Raw genomic sequence first — 15001 nt, forward strand, 5'->3', positions numbered from 1 at the left:
CAGACTAGACTCTACTCCTTCACTGTTAATCCTCTCAAGTCCCAAATTGACACTAGATTAAGTCACTACCATAGTCCCCAAGAGTGCTGCCAAGTGATCAGCAAAGATGCTGGAGAATGGATGGGGTTACTATAAAGCAGGACACACACTCCCTCCCCTTCCCTCTCTCCAGGAACATCCTCCCCCTCCTCAAACTGCTACAGCTGGCTTGTAGTTCACAAGCACTTGCCGCTTGGGCTGCCCTTGTGGCCTTGTGCCCTTGCTGGCCTAATGGGGCATGAGACCAGTATGAGACCAGTGAACCCAGGAGAGAGGCCCGAGTGTGCCATGCTTTTGTGGTGTGTGGAACCTAGAGGATCCTTTGCGAAGGAACCTTTCAGATAGCCTTGCACCCTCTGGTGATCGGGAGAATGCAGGAGTCCAGCGAGGGTTATGGAGAGACTGATGTTAACTGAGTCTGCTCTGGCTCATGGCAACCTTCTATGTGACATGACAAACCTTGCCTGGTCCTGTGTCATCTCCATTGAAGCTCCTTGTTGAAGACACTGCATCCGTCAGTTGATCTAACCCGATGGTGCATCCCAAACAAGCGAGACAAAGCCTCACCATGCTCGCTCCTGAGGAAGAGTCGTCAAGGGATCCCTCTTCTGAGAGCGACCTGCTCATTCTTCTGCAAGTCCATCCACGCTCACCGCCATCCCGGCGATTCTGATGTGCTGAGACGGGATACAGCAGGGCAGAACCGCCCCTGTGGGTTTCCAAGACTGTAACTCTTCACAGAAGTTAAAGCCCCCCCTTCTCCCACCTGGAGAAAGGATGCTAAATATTCTCCACCAACGCCATAATTCAAACACTTCGATTCTTTTTCTGGCTTCTCTTTTTCATTGTCCACCTTTGCATATAAAGTAACTGAAAAGATTACGCAGGAATAAACCCCTCTCAAGGCCATTCTGACTCATCTTTCTCCCTCTGAGAGGCTGGTGGTTTGGAACTGCTGACCTTTCAGTTAGCAGCCCAGTGAGTGCCCAAGACTCCACCAGGTCTCTCCTACGCAGGGATCTCAAAAACTCAAACTCAGTGCTCTTGAGTTGATTCTGAATCATAGTGACCTTATGAATAGAGGTTCTTGTTTTACCTAAAAATGGTCTCCTGGACCAAGGGTGACGCACGTCTGCAAGCAGGTGAGACGCATCTTGGTCAGGCAATGCATCTGTCCAGAGCCCAGAGAGTCAGAGTGCCTGACAAGGATACCCTACAGCAGTGGTTCTCAACCTTCCTCAGGCCGTGACCCTTTCATACAGTGCCTTGTGTTGTGGGGACCCCCCCAACCATAACATTATTTTCGTTGCTACTTCATAACTGTCATTTTGCTACTGTTATGAATTGGGCGAACCCTGTGAAAGGAACATTCAGCACCCAAAGGGGTCGCGACCCACAGGTTGAGAACTGCTTCCCTAAAGTCTTTGACTTTTACTCCAAGTTGTGCTGAAACCACAGGTCACAGACCACGTGTTGAATGGAGGGGGAGACAGTCTCACTCATATGTAACACGATACGCAGCTGGGGCTGAGGTGAGAAGACATGGAAGCAGCACATGAAGAAGCAAAACAAAACAAAAAGAAGCAAAAGCAGATGAAAGGTGGAGAGTCGTGACTGTGGGAGTGAGAAACAATCAGATTCCAGATATAATTTTGAAAGTAGAAACAACTAGATTTGTTGCTAGGATGTCCACAAGATGCGACAGGGAAAGGAATTGGGGACAACTTCAAAAGTCTGAGCTGAGTAGAAGACTGGAGGGGTCATTTTACGTACATGAAGTCTGATGCGTCAATGAGACTTCCAAATGGAGAAGTTGGCTTTTGTCTCGCAGTTTAGACATCTGACAGGTAGAACTGTAAGCTGATGAACCCGAGATGCTTAGTGCCATTGGGTTTGTGGTCGTTTGTTATCAGTGTGGTGGAGACAGACCTACCTGTGCTCTCCACAGTTCGTTGTTCTTAAGTGGTCTGGCAACGCATGCCTACCATTGCCTTCACCCCTACCCCACCCCACCCCCAACCCCGCTCTTGCTCCCCTAATTACACTCTATCCTCTCGTCTTGTTTCCAAACAGGATCCTTGGTTGGGGGTGGGGGTGGGGAGAGTCCATGAAAAAAGGATCCGGTCCTATTTTTAACACGTTATTTTCAAGTGTGCTTTCAAACCGAAATACAAATAATCCAATTTCAGAAGCAGAAGTCATTTCATTGCCCCCTGAAGACCTTACTTCCTTGGTCTCGAGCAGGTGAGAAATGATACTATTTTTACAGATCTCCAGAGAAGGCTGTTCAACACCTTCCCTTTCAGAAATGACATTTATAAAAGTGTGGGACAAACATAATTTTAGACCCATCAATCAACCCGGAGTTTATCTTTTTTATACGCAACACGCTGGTGTCTCCAGGGAAGGAAAGACAATTAGACTCCATTCTGCCCCAACAGTCAGTTGATAAATAAAATGAGTCTATAATAATTAAATGACAACAATTATATCCTAAGGCAACGTGTGCTAAAGTGTCCAATAAAGGACACGGGCTCCGGATGCTCAGGCATTCAGAGGAAGATCGCGTCTGGCTCAGCCAGCCTGTGAGAGGTGTCTAGTGCCCAGTGCCCAGAACTTCAGGGACGAAATTCATATCGCCTTCTCGCCATCTTGGAGGAGATATGGAAGGCAACTCCAAGAACCCTTCCAAATGTGGGAATGATGATATCCTGGCATTTCTCAAGTGCTATCATAAAATATTCAAAACATTGATCTGGTTTCAACTATTCTTTACAAACAGACATGATCCTTGGCTCTGTCTGATTAATAGCAAAGCATCCCTTGGCCAAATTCTTCTCTGCCCAAAACTAAGCTCATAATGTGACAGAAATTCCCTAAGCTCAGACTTCCAAGAAAATGTATAGAAAGGATGCTAAAACCTAGTCATTCACAAAGAGCAATGAGATACCCAGTAACCAGGTAGAGTAGGAGAACCTGGAGAGAAAACCTTAATCATCGATAATTCTATAAGGTAGGCACTAGCCCTAGTAGCATAGCGGGCTATGCACTGAGCCACTAACTGAAAGGTCAGTTGTTTGAAGCCACCAACCACCACTTGGGAGAACAATGAGGCTATCTGCTCCTGTAAAGCTTTTTAGTCTCAGGAACCCCAGGAGGCAGTTCTGGTCCATCCCCTAGGCTTGCTATGAGTTGGAAGGAATCCCATTGCCTGGATGGCCATGAGTAAGAAGTACTAAGAAAACTTTGTGTAGAAAACAAGGCATGGAAAGGTTAACAATCTCACTCAGGTCCACACAGCCTTAGTCATTGTCGGGTCAGAATTGGTCCTTGTAAACAGATAGCTAAGAAAACACATTGCAATATGAACCGCTAGGGGCTCCTATTAAGAAATGGCTTAATCAGTGTCTGCTCTTAACATTTTGACCAAACTAAGCAAGTTTTTTGAGGTTCTGTCTCTTAAACTCCATCTTCTCAGAGAAAACTTGGGCAGAGATGGCATCTCCCTATGAGGACTGGTCCCTGGCAGGAGCGAAGAGGCCTGCACTCGGCTGTGCTTGCTGGGAGCTTGAAAGAAGCCCTCTGAGATGCCGCACCCTAAGTGAAGGTCAACACATCTTGTGATTGGGTTCCCTGTCTACTTAACACCAAAGCCAGCAGCTAGCTCCTTAGGAGCGAAAAAACGTCATTCTCCTTAGGTCAACATTCCCTTGTGTTCCAAGTCAGGATGCTTGGGGGTGCCGATTGTCTGTGTTTCCTTGCCCTCCTGAGAAGGTGACCTTCCAGAGAACGAACTCACTGAATCAGCTGTTAGGGTGCTCCACGAAGAAAGGAGGGGGGCATTGGGCAAGTAAGTGTATTGGGTCTTCCGGTCTGTAAGGGATGGAGAGAGAAGACCTGGGACCCTCACTCAAGCAGCCCTCTCCTGTCACAGTCACCCCCTCCCCTCCCCCTCTGCCAGCCCAAGGCAAGCGAAATGCTTCTTGACCTTGAGTCTTTGCTTTGGTTGGAGGAGTGTGAAGCATGTTGGTGGCTTAGAATGAGGAGGTGAGCACAGCGGGTGGGAGAGGTCAGTGGCAGACTTGAAGGTTCTGAGAGTGATTTCATATGGGAGGTTAGGGGTAGGAATGTCTCAAAGAAAGCTGGCATTCGGGTCCACGGAATGATCAGAGTCCTGGGTGGTTTCCCAAGCTCACGGCATTTCTGAGCCCTGTCCCTGCGCCTCACGCTCTCCATCTACAAAACGGCAAGGTCAGAATGAGTATCTCTCGCCCCTCCCCTCCAGCTCTATCATTCTGGGATCTCCAAGTAAGCGATCTTGGGGTCATCGCTCAGACTGAGAGGCTGATATTCCCACGCAATTTAGCCAGGGCAGGGAGGATGGACAGCTTATTCTAGATGTGAGCTGGTGGCCAGAACCTTGAGGTGATTTAATTGTCAATCTTCTGTCGGTCTCAAGGTCAATGGAAATAGGCTGCTTATGTGATAATTCCGTGAAGGAAGAAGAGCTTCAGGGAGGGAGAAATTGTTTGGATGCTGGCTAATGGCGCATGCCCAGCTTCGTACCTTCAAATGCAAACTGGCGGCTTTTCTGGTGCACGTATGTGAACTACGCTGCCGCTTGTCTCAAGAGGAGGAAATCCAGGCCTGCCAGGATGACTAGCAATAGCCGTGCCCTTACAACCCGAGTTCCAATGTCCATGACTATGTGACCCAGAGGCGGGCGTGCAGTTGTTACCACCTTGGCTGCCAAACACTCTTCTTTCTGAGGGCGGCTGGAGACAGGAAAATCATTTTTACTAATGGTTTGGTTCACGTGCCCTTTGGAGCAAAGGGTGGCTGTCACAGATGGCGTAGTAGTTACATAATCTGATTATTCAGAGGATTACAAGTGAAGGGGTGGAGTCTTGCCTGTCAATCAAGAAATAACCGATGAGACCTCTGTGTGGGCATGGCCTTCTCCTGAAAATTCTGGGAACTCTGGTATTTCCTCCTTGGAGGCAGGGGACACTTCTCTCTCTCACTCCCTGAGACAACGCTCGACTGACAAGACACATGGCACTATGCTGATAGACTCCATGCTCTGGGAACTGGAGAAGCCACGTGGAGACCCCTGCCAGCGCTGAGATGCTTACACCACCACTAGATCCAAAGACTTTCTACCCACTGGCCTGTGATCCTCCTGCATTCAGCATTAGTGCCTGTGTTTCATGAGTCTGAAGAGGACTTTATAGATTGGTATCAGACATATGGGCTAATATCAGATTTATGGGCTTGGACTGGACTGGGTTGGGATGTTTTCTTAATGTACAATTATCTTTCATGTAAAACTCTCTCTTATACACTTATGAGTTTCTATGGATTTGTTTCTCTACTCTATACGGACTAACACAGATGGACTTTGGGCCTCCACTCCAACCCCCCTCTTTCACATCAATAAAATTGTTTGTTTGGGATCTTTTGATACCTGGTACCTGATCTAGTCAACACCCCATGATCACACAGACTGGTGTGCTTCCTCCATGTGGGCTTATTTGCTTTCCTGCTAGATAACTACTTGTTGGAAGCCTTTAAACCACAAATGCTACATCTTTTGATAGCCAGGCACCATCCACTTTCTTCACCACATTTGCTTGTGTACCCATTTTGCCTTCAGCGATCGTTTCAGGAGGATGAATATCAAAGAGTGCCAGGTTATTAGAACAAAGTGTTCTTAGGTTTAGGGGGGCCTTGAGTAGAGGCCCAAAGTCCATCTGCTATCTAAATACTTAACATATAAATATGTGTACATTGGCCTCTATACTTTTCATTATAAATTAATATATTTACATATTATATACATATTACATACTATACCCCTATAAATAGCTTTTGCCTCCTAGTTCTTTCCTATATTTTCTTTCACCTTTCTCCTATCCTACTCTCATACCCGCCCCTCCCTTTGGCTCTCAGTAATTCCTTTTGGATGCACTGCACTTGTTCAAACCCCACCAGGCATTATACGCCCTCCTCAATATCAGTTTTAGATCTCTTGGTGTTCCCTTCTCCCTGAGTTTGTTGTGGAAAGCCATTCTTATAAAGTGTCTGGTTATGCCTGAGAAGAGTCTGTAACTGTGTCCTCTATGATTACACAGTTACTCAGTTACCTATACCTACACGTACACACAGATACCTCTCCGTACACATCTGGACTCAGCTGCACCTTCCCATTCACATGCAAAAGGGCTTCAAGAGGTTCGTGGAAAAATTCCTTTATCTTTTAACTCCATTTTCCCACAAACTTTTTGAAGCTCTCTCATTTTTGCTGATTATACATCTACATATGTGGCCCTCCACTCATTGGTTGGTTCTTGTTAGTATATCTTTCTCTCCTGCGCATGTCATTTGTAGCGTCATCCTCAAGTGGCTCTGGCAGTCAAGACATGCTTCTTTCTTCCACTGAAGTGGGTGGGTGGGGTAACTCTGTCACTAAGTTGACAGGCTAAAGGTGGTGTCTTGCCCATAAAGCTGGGTTCCTGCTACCTTAATGCCAGAAGAACTCAAGAAACATCCTTCCCAACTGCACCCCTTCCTATTGGTTTGGGGTGGACTTTAATTTTGTAGGCCACTGTGACCCCACGCAATGCCACAAGATTATAGTTTCATTTCAGTCTAGATTAAGAAAAGCTCCCACAACCATGGTGAGGTCCACCCTCTGACTCTTGGCAGGAAGGCCTACGCTTGAGGAGTCTGAGAAGACAGTCTCACCTTATCTCAAAGTCCTCACTATCGACAAGGAACATCTGCACTAGACTGGAGGGAAAGGGGATAAGAACCGCAGAGGAGCGCCTGGATTTGGAACACCGAGACAGACAAGATCGTTACCCTAAACCGTTTATCGAGACCTCCATCAAAGCGCTGCTGGGTTGAAATCTCTTTCCACAATATTATTTCAACCAACACTGTCAAAGCACACAGGAGCAGCAGCGGCAGCTAGAAGAAAAACCACACCCAATATGGACCTCATCTCACACAAAAATATCATTTTACATTTTTTAAAAGTTATTTTCCTTTTTAAAAAATGTTAGTCACTGAACACATCAATCAGCTTGCCTGGCGCATTCCAATTTCTTACCCTATTCAAATCACCTATGCAAGTGACAATCATCTCCCAAAGGTGGAGATTAAAATTGCACTCAAGTACACGGGCACAATGCTGCTATCTCACGAGTTAAGTTCAGCTAAAGAGAGGGAGGACAAACAGACCTGAAGCTATGAATCCTTGGCTGACCTTGAGTCCCAAAGTGCAGCCAACAGACTGGCAAATAAGATGGGCTGGGAGGTGGGAAAATAAACAAGACATTCTTCATGTTGCTCACCCAATCCATGCGGCATAATTGATAAATGCTGTTGATCGCACAGAGCTCTAAAATAGTGTGTCTTCTCTGGAACTGCAGATTGCAGTTCTAAACATCCCGGTAGCAAATATTTTCCATCTTTTTGTTCCAGACACACATCGTAAAGTTGTACAAACTAAGACAGGGCAAAATTGAACCAGCCTCTCCCTTGTAGGAAAACCGCCTTCAAGAAAGGGTCCGAGAAGAGGTTTGTTTGTGTTACAGGCAGGTGGGGGGAACGGAGTTAGAATTGACAGACGGTTTCAGTTCTTTCAGAAAACTGAGACAAAGGCTAGGAGTGGATCTATATTTTGTTTGGGTTTTTTTAAATAAAGGGTTTAATGATACATTGCTCTTCACACAGACGGCTACAGGGAAGAATATACCACATGTAACAGACACCAGAGCAGGAGAAGTAACTGGTTTCTAACACAACTCCCCCTGCAAACACTGTAGCCCCTCTTTGGCCCTTTCCCTCCAAAGTGACTCAAAATCGCATATGGAAACAGCCCATGACGAGTGGGGACCCGGAAGCCTGGCCCTGTGGCTGAAGGAAGACAGCCACTGGGTAGTCAGTGGGGCAAGCAGGCTGCACAGCGTCCTCACTGTGCGCTTCGCTCTTCTTACTCTCGCTCTCCTTGCCCCTCGCCTTCAGCCAGTTCATGTTCACTCGGAGCAGGTTGACAGGGCCCACCTGCAATGGACTGACTCCTTTGGAGCTCACCGCCGTCCTGCTCTTCTTCTTGCCACCCGGCGCTCTCAGCAGACATCTGTTGTCCGAAGACTCAAAGGTGTCCACAGAACCGTCCCTGGGGATGGGTTTAGTTCAACCATCACACCTCTTGTGGGTGATGAGCATGCTGCCTGACAACCCGCACTTCTGGAAGAGCCTGGGAAGCCCCGCCAGGAACTGCTCGCTCTCCAGCAGCACCCTTCTGGGCTGGATCGGTATTGCGTACACTGAAAAAGTGCCAGAACCAATTTCTACTGTGTCCATGAAACCCACAATGGTCTCGAAGTAAAAGGTGATGTCTTTTCCCAGGATCGTAATATTCAGCTTAAGCCTTTGAGGATTAAAACGAGGTGCAAATGAAGAATTCCATGATTACTATTCGTCTGCAGCATCCATTTCCGACAAGACAGGGCTCACTGTGACTATTGGAGGCAACGGAGCCCTGGCTCTGGGTCCAAGGTCGTCGCACAGCGTTGATTTTTGTACCCTAAATTCCCTGAAGCCCTGGGGACAAGCCACGTACCCTTATGAACGCGGTAAACCCTGTCCTCAGGGTCAAGACCTCAGAACTCGCCTGGAAAGGGCCGACATTTGTGCTGGTCCTGACCACTCGCCACGACTCCCAGAGGAGCATCCTTTCTCAGAGTCCCGGGAAAATCCCAGATGCCTTCCCTGGTCTAGCAACTTCCCCACCCCGGAGATGGCACAGGGAGGGACCTTGCTGTGGCTGGTAGCTGCCATCAAGTTGTCGCCACTCATGACATCTTGTGTACGGCCGACCTTAGGGTTCATTCAGAGCACCCCCCTTAGGGCAAAGCCCCTGCTGGTACAGTGGAGAAGTGCTCAGCTGCTGACTGAAAAGCCAGTGTTTCGGACCCACCAGCCGGTCTGCGGAAGAAAGACGTGGCAGTCTGCTTCTGTAAAGATGACAGCTTTGAAAACTCCATGGGGCAGTTCTCTGTTGTCCTACACAGTCACGATGTGTCAGGGTCTACTCCGTGGGGATGGGTTTTGAGATTTATGTCACAGAAGATGGTATTGAGGTCCTGAGGGGGACGTTGACATATCCAACCTCACACAGCATAGTCCCTCAGGGGTTCATGGCCAACCCAGGAGCAAAATCAGTGGTTCTCCACTCCCCTCCTGAGGGAAGCATTCCCTGGCCATTCTTAGGAGGCAGAGAATGCTGGGCTATTGCCAACCAGACTTCACCTTGCATAAACCGTGACCACAGTAACTTTCCATGTGTACTTAAGCTCAACCTCCTCTTCAGAGGCGATTTCTGCCTGCTCTCCTTGCTCTGTCCCTCTCTCCCCTCTCACTGCCCCTTCCCTTCTGTGGGTTGTGCGCTATTTTTACCAAGCTGCTCCTAGAGAGGAACAAGCAGAACCGCCACAACCCGGTCCACTTTACCGCTTGTTAGTTCAGGAGTGCTTACCCCACGTGATGGAAGAGATTCAGAAAGGTGAAGAAATGTGCCCAAGGTCATATATCAAGGATGCAATTAGACTGAAACATGAGTCGACAACCCGAAATTAATAATGAGAGAGGGAGGTGGGGAAATGTTCCCTTCTTCAAGACGCATCTGAAAAATAAGAAGGAATCGAAACCAAGCTGAAGAACTAAATGCCCCAGCTGGGTCCTACCCCTTCATCAATAAGGAGCCTCTGGTGTCTGTCCTTCCCTTGGCTGATGACACTGCCCACCCCAGGATGCCCTTGGGAATGCCCTGCGGTCTCATGTCAGAGGGGGTCGAGGGGACTTTCTAACGCTAAGGAAGGTGGGGGCAATCCCTGAAGCATAGAAACCAACCAGACTCACTGCCATCGAGGCAGTCTCTAACTCATGGCGACCCTACAGGACAGGGCAGAACTGCCCTTCTGGATTTCTGAGACGATAATTCTTTACGGGAGTAGGAAGCCCCATCTGTTTTCTGTGGAGCACTTGGTGGCTTCAAACTGCAGACCTGTGGACAGCAGCCCAGCATGTAACTGCCATGCTACCAGGGCCCCTTGAGCTGTCGCCTGACACTTCTTGTTTTGCGCTGAGCAGAGGCCCCTGGGGCTAGGCCTCATGTGCTTCTGGGACCTGACATCTTCAGACGGGGTCCTATACTTAGACCCGACAGGAGGAGGGTGATGACTTGTCACCGCTGCCTCCGGGGCCGGCCCCCCACCTCCATAATGACATATGACTCAACTTGCCCCCGGAGCTCCTACTGAGAGGGGTGATAGCACTGGAGCGGAGGGTGGAAGCTGCAGCTGTACCCAAGCAGTCCATCCTGGCACAGCCTCAGCACCTGGGCTACCTTCCCGGTCTGCACACTCGGGCAGAGGCAGCCCTAGAATCAGGAGGGACACACCTGTTCCTTCAAGGCTGACACAAGGCACCCGAAGCAAACCAAATGAGAAAGGAAATGGTTCAGCGTCTCAGATACGTAGGTGGGTGGGTCAAAAAGTACTGCACCAAATCATAGACACCTTTTATTAAGCAAAAATATCAACATGCGAAGGTATTGCATATCCCCAGCATAGCCTCCATCTGGGTCTACACTCGCCTGGAAGCGCTATTTCCATCTCTCTGACTAGGAGCCCGTGGGATCGGGATTACCCGTTAGGCAAGGTCCATTAGACACCAACAGCAGCTCCAATGGAGAAAGACGAGGCTCTCTGCTCCGGGAAAGATCAAGTCACGGGGGCAAGTCTGCCTCTCCTATGGGGTGGCTGTGAGCTGGAATCGACTCAATGGTGGTGAGCTTTTTGGTGTTTTTACCAAACTTCCCCCAAAAGGACTTCTGGCAACACTGTGGGCTTGTCTGCGGGCACCACGAGTGAACCAGCCTCTCCCTGGTGGAGAGAGGAGGCTCTCTGCTCCCGGGAAGACTCGCCGCGTCAAGAACCCTACGTGGGTCTGCTGGGAGCGGGATCAGCTCACTGACAGTGCTGGGGTTGTCTTTAGATTTGTTAGAGGGTTTGTTTTTAACCCTTTCTCGAAGAATTCTACACACTATGATTCACACCACATCAAAATGTCAGACTGGGCACCCTCATGGGACTCACACCATGACCCTTTGCAATATTCTCTAACTTGGGGAAACAAAAAGAAGTCTGGAGGCGCAAGATCAACGCTGTAGGGTAGATGGGGGAAGGCTTCCCAAAAGAATTCTCAAAGGACAGTGCCCGCTACCCACAAGAAACAAGCGGGGCACTGTTGAGATGGGAGGGGAAAAAATTCCTTGGCATAATTTGCTTGGCCTTTTTCTCACCAAATCCTTACCATTTCTCTCTAATAAGGCCCCATGATCCTCCGGGGGTCTTTGAAAAATATCCTCTCATAATTACCCTGCCGCAAGATTGAATTTCACTCACCTAGCAGATTCCTCGAGGAGCCGGAGTTTTCATGGCACTTCATTTTCTAAGGCGTTAACAAGAGTCAGGCCAGTATATTACTGAAAGAACTTGCCTGCAGCCGTCCACTCATGGCCCAGAGTGTTTGAACAGGTTTTGTTTAGAGTAAACCTGTGTGGGTATGTGCTAGTCCGAGTGGACTAGAGAAACAAATTCGTAGACACTCACATGTGTATAAGAAAGAGCTTTATATGCAAGAACAATTGAATATTGAGAAAACATCCCAGCCCAGTCCAGATCAAGTCCATAAGTGCGGTATTAGCCCATATGTCTGATACAAATCTATAAATTCCTCTTCAGACTCATGAAGCACTTGCAGTGACACTGAATGCAGGAAAGTGGAAAGTCTTGTGGATCCAGTGGCTGTAGATCTCAGCCATGGCAGGGGTCTCCACATGACTCCTTTAGCTCCAGGGCTCTAGCGTAGCTCCATGTGTCTTATCAGCAAGTGCATCTCAAAGGGAGTGAGTGTGTGTCCTGCCTCCAGCGAGCTCCTTAGCGCCTCCAAATGAGGTCATCAAGCTGTGATCTGATTGACAGACTAAACTCCTCCCCTTCCCTCTTAATTGTCAAGTTGACAACAGATGAAGTAACTAGCCCAGCGTATAACCTGGAACCCTGGCAACAAAACTTTTTGACTTCCCTTCATAGGTCTCTAGGAGAGACACACTGGCCTTTCAGCCACTGGTGTAAAGTTGTGGACTTCTTTTGAATCTCCTGAGATACAGACCCTCACAGCAGTGTGTCCAGCAGCCGGGCCAGGGTTGTAAGAATCCCCAGCCCCATAATGAGAGCCAGGTAAAAATGGAGGCCAAAGTTCACACCCTCACATTCATTCACCCCCACGTGGTGTTCACAGAACACCAGAGCCATGATATACGGGAGCCAGAAGGGGCTCCTCCCCGCTAAAAACTCTAACTGTTCTCTAAAAAAACAAACAAAACCAGAAGAAAGCCAATCTCTTTGTCTCACTGAAGAAAAGAAGTTGACACAGGGTCCTGAGCGGCACAAATGGCCACATGCTCCACTCCCAGCTGACAGTTGGTGGTGCAAATTCACCCCGAAGCCCCTGGAAGGGAAGACTTGTGGAAAATCAGCCGCTGAAGCCTGTGGAGCATCGGTGCAGTCTGCAGCGCACGGGTTCTCTCGAGGACGGGTAGGTTGGGTTTCCTCTTGCGGCTGCTGTTTGTTGGTTGTGGTGGTTTGTGTTGTTTCATGCGTGAGGGCATTCTAAAGCACTTTCTAAACCAGGCATTTGGGCAAAACACTTTGGGGACATTAGTTCATTTTGTTCTTTGCGGGAGGTTTTCCTCCCCATGTGACCTCTTTTAACACCCCTCTCCCATTTTATTAATTGGAGATATTAAATAACTTGCCTGAGGTCATTGGTGAGTGGCTGAGTGCTCCCAGGTGGATCTCACTCCCAAATGCCTGCCCTTCGCTCTCATAGCATTAGAGCCAGATGGAAAGAATTAGACCATGGGCCCTTAAAACAGCAACAACAGAGGCATAACTGAGACTGAAATCCAAATCTTGTGAATTCTCTTCTAAGGGCTTTGGTACTTTGTTTTTCCTTAGACATCAATCACATTGGCTTCGAGTGCCAGGTTGAAATATTACATTTTTCAGAACCTGCAAGTATTGGGAAAGCTGGTTCTAACCTAAAATAATGTTTAAATAGAGAAAAACACCATCTCCAGCACAGCACATTGGTGGTCCAGTCACAGTGAAATCATTTGCTATAAATATAGTGGTTAAGAATGAAGATTTGCCAGCTAGACCAGAGGATGCACACTGGTACAGATAGGAGCTGGAAACACAGGGAATCCAGGACAGATGAACTGCTCAGGACCAGTGGTGAGAGTGGCGATACTGGGAGGGTGGAGGGAAGGTGGAGTAGAAAGGGAAAATCGATTACAAGAATCTACGTATAACCCCCTCCCTGGGGGACAGACAACAGTAAAGTGGGAGAAAGGAAACATCGGACAGTCTAAGACATGGCAAAATAATAATTTCTAAATAATAATTTATAAATATCAAGGGTTCGTGAGGGAGGGGGGAACAGGGAGGAAGGGGAAAATGAGGAGCTGAGACCAAGGGCTCAAGTAGAAAGCAAATGTTTTGAGAATGATGATGGCAACAAATGTACAAATGTGCTTGACACAATGGATGGATGGATGGATGGATGGATGGATGGATTGTGATAAGAGTTGTATGAGTCCCCGATAAAATGACTTTTAAAAAATGAGGATTTGCGAATTAAATACTTTGGTTTAAATTTGGGTGGGAACCACCTAATAGCCGTTGCAAAGACACGAAGAGTTATTTAAGCTTGCTAATGTGATTCCAGTTTTTAAATTGGGCTGGTGCTAACACTGACTTTACAGGGATTAAATATTGAGTCACAAATACAAATAAAGCTGAGGTTGCACTTCAGGGTCTGCAAACTTAGGCACAGCCTAGCGCACAGTAAGTATCAAATAGACCATTCACCACTAGAGCCAAAGGAACAACGCAGTAATATTTCAGCTCTGCAGACGTTAGACACGCGCGCTCTCTTGTCATCTCTCTTCCAAAGGAAATCGCGTTATTGTATCACTTAGCTGGGAATGGCATAATTCATGAAGGCAAGAGAGGTTGCAAAATGCCTGTGATATTTCTGCACTGGTGTAAGCTGGTTGTCATGGCAACCATCCCCTCCACAACCACCCCTATGCACGACCCTTTGCCAGGCAGAGAGGGACCCATTTGGGGAGCCGTCACACCACATCTGTTTCCCTGCTCAGCTGATTAGCTCTTGTTTGCAACAACGAGCAGATGGAAGGGAAAAGGGGGAGGGGAAAACATTCTAAAATGAAGCAAATGTTTATTTTATCCAGAAGTCTGTTTTCCGATATAGGAACAGACCTTTAGCTGTTTGCGGAGGAGACATGCCTGGCCTGTTTCTTGCCTTGGTGTGCCTGTTGTCAACCTATAAATTATCGGTGATGCTCCATGATGTGCATCTTTGAAAATGATACGTCTCCCACTCCATATTCAGAGTACTTTGTTGTTGTTGAATACGTGCTGTAGGAGGAGTGAGTCCCTGCTGGTCTGCACACACTTCCCACACCCTGTGAGTACACTATAGAGTGAAGGCCAGGAGGCCTGAAGCCAGGGGCCACATCCCCTCTGAACGATCTCAGACACTATGACTGATGTGGGGAAATAGGGTGCTAAGTCTCTGTCCCCTGGTGCCTCTGGTGGGACTGGAACCCTAAGGTGGAGCCAAGTGTGTGAACTATTTACACCATCCAGGGACCCCCTTTCAAAGAGGACCCCTGTGCAAAATAATTTGAGTTTCGGTTCATCGTCTGGCAAATGGAGCTTGCAACCCCATGCTCTCAGAAGACCCACACAGCTCTAGCACTTACCAGGTCAAGTGGAAACCATACTACCTACGACAG

The 15001-nt window shown here is 48.0% G+C and overlaps 1 protein-coding gene across 1 annotated transcript in view; it reads right to left on the reverse strand.

Annotated features, from left to right (window-relative positions):
• MYO3B (myosin IIIB) overlaps positions 1-15001 on the reverse strand; it is a 504101-nt gene that overhangs the window by 456280 nt on the left and 32820 nt on the right. The gene's annotated exons all lie outside the window — the stretch shown is intronic.

Source organism: Tenrec ecaudatus, chromosome 13, assembly GCF_050624435.1.
Source record: "Tenrec ecaudatus isolate mTenEca1 chromosome 13, mTenEca1.hap1, whole genome shotgun sequence".
Classification (NCBI taxonomy): Eukaryota; Metazoa; Chordata; class Mammalia; order Afrosoricida; family Tenrecidae; genus Tenrec; species Tenrec ecaudatus.